This window comes from Myotis davidii, unplaced genomic scaffold (genome assembly GCF_000327345.1).
Source record: "Myotis davidii unplaced genomic scaffold, ASM32734v1 scaffold1421, whole genome shotgun sequence".
NCBI classification, from domain to species: domain Eukaryota; kingdom Metazoa; phylum Chordata; class Mammalia; order Chiroptera; family Vespertilionidae; genus Myotis; species Myotis davidii.
In genome coordinates, this window is record NW_006291550.1 from 372,018 (window position 1) to 376,465 (window position 4,448).

Below are 4,448 nucleotides of genomic sequence, written 5' to 3' on the forward strand. Positions count from 1 at the left end.
GGCAGGGCAAAGGCGGCCCCAGGGCCGCTTGTGCCCTGCCCCCCAGTTCTTAGATCCCCCCTGGGTTTCTGATCACTGTCAATGGCAGGGGGCTTCTTCCTGCTTTCCCTTCGCCTCCCTGTATTGTGCCTACATATGCAAATTAACTGCCATCTTGTTGGCAGTTAACTGCCATCTGAGTTGGCAGTTAATTTGCATATAGCCCTGATTAGCCAATGAAAAGGGTAGCGTCGTACGCCAATTACCATTTTTCTCTTTTATTAGTGTAGATGTCCCACTGAAATAGAACAAAGGATAGTTCCTCTTTGCTTATTATAGGGGAGACCCAGGCAACATATGCTGTCTTCGCCAACCTAGGTAGGATTCAGTGGATATGTGTCTGACTGAAATGAAAGTTATGGCTCAACACTTTATAGAGATTTATTTGCAATATTTTTTCCTAAAGTGACTTGAGATAATTTTGGTCCTCAGTGTGGGGAAATGTAATCAGTAAGGTTTAGGCTGTTTTGTAGCTTTATTGAGCATTTATTAATAAGCTAGGAACTGTGCTAAGTGCTTCCCTATATTATCTTATTGTATTACAACCAAAGGCCCTGTGCATGAAATTTGTGCACTGGTAGGGTGCCTACCGGTTGCCAGCTGCCGGCTGAGGCCTCCCTCCCTTCCCCTGGCCGACCCCGGCCCCTGGTTGAACTCCTGAATGACCTCCCGGTCAAGGGGAAAATTTGCATACTACGCTTTTATTTATAGGATTCTATGATGTGTATGCTATTATAATCTCCATTTTACAGATCAGCAAACTAAGTCTCAGAGAAAATGGGTTTTAGTCACGGGTGTGTAAGTGTCCGATCCAGAACTTGACTTAAAATCTATCTGATGCTATAGTTGATGCTCTTGACTACTGTGTATGGAATACTATGAAGCCCTCAGAACTCTGTTCACATAAAGGTCTGGTTAGCTCTTGAGTAAAGAACATTATTGATCCAACTGTTGTTTGGTTCCAGTGAAGTCAAGGCCCCAATCTACCCAGCATCTGTGATTTTGTTTATATGTAAAGGGTCATCTTTCTTCTCATTTGACCTTTCCCTGTGACTTTTTTTTTAATTTTATTTTAACATTTTAATTTATATTCAAATGCTTATGACATGCAGGAAAACTGTCACAAGGCTGTATGTAATCAAACATATACATAAAACAGTGCAAGTTTATTACCAGTAAAGATACCGGTAATTTTCCCTGTGACTTGATTCAGGCTTAGGTTTGTTCTCCCTCCCCCAACTTAGTTGCTGTTTGGAAAATATATTTGTTCTCACACGTCATTCATTTTGACCATAGATATCCTGAGATTCCACGCCTGCTTCCTCTCAGCAGCTGGAACCAATATATGATGATTCCTTGGCCCTTAAAAACCGGGTAAGTGAATACAGAACCTTTTCTAGTCATGGGAAACATTGTCTATTTCATCAGCTTCAAGGACACCATGCTACCACCTTCTTCTTCCTCTATCTGCATCCCCCAAGGCACAACTGATATCCTTTGGTTCTATTTCTTCTATGCTCTCACCACTGGAAAGAAATTCTTTTTTTAAAAATATATTTTATTGATTTTTTTACAGTGAGGAAGGGAGAGGGACAGAGAGAAACATCGATGCGAAAGAAGCATCGATCAGCTGCCTCCTGCACACCCCCTACTGGGGATGTGCCTGCAACCAAGGTACATGCCCTTGACCAGAATCGAACCTGGGACCTTTCAGTCCGTAGGCTGATGCTTTATCCACTGAGCCAAATCGGTTAGGGCTGGAAAGAAATTCTTATCCAGCCAATGGCTTCAAACAGCCCTTGTGCTGAAGATTTCCAAATTCAGACTTCATTCCAACCTTTTTCTCTTTCTCAACCTCTATTTATATATCTTCAGTTGCTAGTAGATATGTCTTTATAACTCTTACTCATAGCATGGCTAAAACAACACTCTTCATTTTTTCTTCCTTCCTTCCTTCCTTTCTTTCTTTCTTTCTTTCTTTCTTTCTTTCTTTCTTTCTTTCTTTCTTTCTTTCTTTCTTTTTTGCCTCATTCCTCCTTTCTAATTTATTTCCAACTATATCCAATATTAGAACCACTAGTGTTCTTATTAATATTTTAGGAACAGATATTTAATCTCAGATAGTTCCATTTTTTAAAAAAATAAAAGAATCATAGATTCTTATTTTAAAAGATCCATTTCCATCCATCTTTTCTGAACTTCAGTAAAAAAGGAAGTTCACATGGAAAACTATTTATTTTGGACACTGAAGGAAGGGGAAACCAGAAAGTTTAAACCAATGAAACACAATTGAGTGGAATAATCAGATAACTGGAAAGGTAAAACGTTATTATTATTATTTTTTAAGATATGCTGCTGATATGAGCTCCCTAAAGTGATGCCTGACCAGTGGATTTAGTCTACTCTTATCATTCCATGTGATTAAAGACACAGTCTCTTCTCCTGTCTCCCTGAAGCAATTTTCTCATTCTAACACTTACTGCATTCCAACTGTAAATAGTTAGAATTTTTATTTATTTTTTGCAGGGTTTCAGTAGAAGTTATGTCAACATTGTTAGCTGTAAAGACTACTGGATTGATTGTTAAGTTTTAAATGCATTTGTCATCTACCTTGGCACATTCAAAAGCAGATTTTATGACTTGTGTTAAAATTAAGTTTAACTTAATTCTTCATTATATCCCAAAGGACTGTCTTTTTGAATTATTTAGGTCTTGCTAACAATCTCATGACATATTATCCCTCAGCTGTGATGGACTGAGACAGGATAGATCTGCCTTTAGTGCTAAAGTATCCCCATGACACTCCTTCAAATCTAGTTCATGAATTATTTTCTTCTCTTTGAGTCTATCACATTATTAATTACAATCAGGAACAATTTAAGTGCCTATTCTGAAATCATGAGTTCCCTTAGTGTTGAGAAACTATGACATGCATGTCAAATTATCACATCATGTGATATAGATCTATAATGCTTATGGTAATATAAACATTTCTGATGTCCAGAGCTGGCCAAATCTCTGAAGATACTTGCCAAGTCTAGAAAAGGATGACCTCTGTCATCCTTATGGGTAAAATCTACCATGGGATGTCATGTATTTATGTGTAACCTAAATGTCTCCTGATCTTTGATGATAAAATGGGCTCATATTTAGATTTATATTATAGATGCATAATATATAATGTAAGGTATAATTATTTCTAATTTAAGGGTGTGTTTATATTAATTTCCAAATAAAAATGATTTTTGAAACCTTTCTTGGCATTAACTTAGCGCCTTAAAGTGTTTCCACAGAGATTTCTATGTGAGACACACCCCCAAGATGTGTCTCACATGTCTGTACAACTATTTCATCAAATACAGTGACTACCAGTATTATTTTTAGTTGTTTTTTTATTGTGTTAAAAGCTACATAACATAAAATTACCATGATAACCATTTTCAAGTGTAAGTTCAGTGTAATGTTAAGTATGTTCACATTTTTGTGAAACAGATCTCAAAGTATTACTCATATTGCAAATCTGAAACTATACCCATTAAACAATTTCCTTTCCCCTTCCAGCTTCTGATACTACCATTATAGTTTGTTTCTGTGGATTTGACTACTGTGGATACCTCATGTAAGTGGAATCCTATAGCATTTGTCTTTTTGGGATTGGCTTATTTTTCTTAGCATAATGTTTTCAAGGTTCATCCATGTTGTAGCATGTGTCAGAATTTCCTTTTAAGGCTGAATAATATTCCATTTTGTGTATATACCACATTTTGCTCATCCATGTTTCCACAGATATTTCTATGAACCCCTAAGATGTGTCTCACATGTCTGTACACACTATTTCATCAAATACAGTGACTACCAGTATGATTTTTAGTTGTTTTTTTATTGTGTTAAAAGCTACATAACATAAAATTACCATGATAACCATTTTTAAGTGTAAAGTTCAGTGTAATGTTAATTTAACATTACATTTTTGTGAAACAGATCTCCAAGTATTACTCATATTGCAAATCTGAAACTCTATACCCATTAAACAACTTCCTTTCCCCTTCCAGCTTCTGATAGCTACCATTATAGTTTGTTTCTATGGATTTGACTACTGTGGATGCCTCATGAAGTGGAGTCCTATAGCATTTGTCTTTTTGGGGTTGGCTTATTTTTCTTAGCATAATGTTTTCAAGGTTCATCCATGTTGTAACTCTGACAGTATTTCCTTTTATAAGGCTAAATAATGTTCCATTTATGTATATTCCACATATTGTTTATCCAGTCATTTGTCAATGGGCATTTGTGTTGCTTCTACCTATTGATAAATAGTGTTGCTATGAATATGGGTAAGCAAATGGCTATTTGATATCCTGCTTTCAATCTTTTGGGTATACATCCAGATGTGGAATTACTGGATCATATAG